We start from the raw sequence: 717 nt of genomic DNA on the forward strand, positions 1-717 counted from the left end.
TTCCTTCCTTCCTTCCTTCCTTCCTTTTCTTTCTTTCCCTTCCCCTTCTTCCCCTTCTTCTTCTCTGTCTCCTTCTTCTTTTAAATAGGAGATCTCCACAGAGAACAGTTTTGGGAAGCTTTCTATTGGCTCGGAAAAAGTCCTAAAATGAAACTAGGGTACTCTCAGCTAAGAGTGCTGAAGTCCTGCCAAACTGCCCTTGGTTATTTATTTAACCCCCTTGGAACATTCTGTGCCTTGACCTCCAGCAGATGTGCGTACAGTCCTCTAGAAATCTCCCAGTTCCTTTTTAGGAAGCCTTCTTTTCTTTTTCTTTCCCTTTATTTTCTTAGTGGTACTGGGGATTGAACACATGCTAGGCAAGTAACTACTCTCCTACTTCCCTAGCCCAGTTTCATTGACCAGTGAAGTTAACAGAACAACTTTGCATCATAATTAGAAAACTGCCAGTTTAAAGACATATTGAATCCCAAATTTATTTCTTGAAACACGGCTCATTGAATATATATTAAACATATAAATGTCAATTTGGAAGGAAGATTAACTGTAGCAGACAGGGTCAGGAACAGATACCTGTAATATGGCCCCAGCTACAGGCAATGATCAGCTGGTTAGCTCCTGGACCACGCCTCTCCCAGAGCTCCTAAATGTTGACCTTGACCTCTGATTCAGAGTGTTAGTATTGCAGGCAGCAGAGTTAGATAGAAATATTATAGG

Source organism: Octodon degus, unplaced genomic scaffold, assembly GCF_000260255.1.
Source record: "Octodon degus isolate 3935 unplaced genomic scaffold, OctDeg1.0 scaffold00002, whole genome shotgun sequence".
NCBI classification, from domain to species: Eukaryota; Metazoa; Chordata; class Mammalia; order Rodentia; family Octodontidae; genus Octodon; species Octodon degus.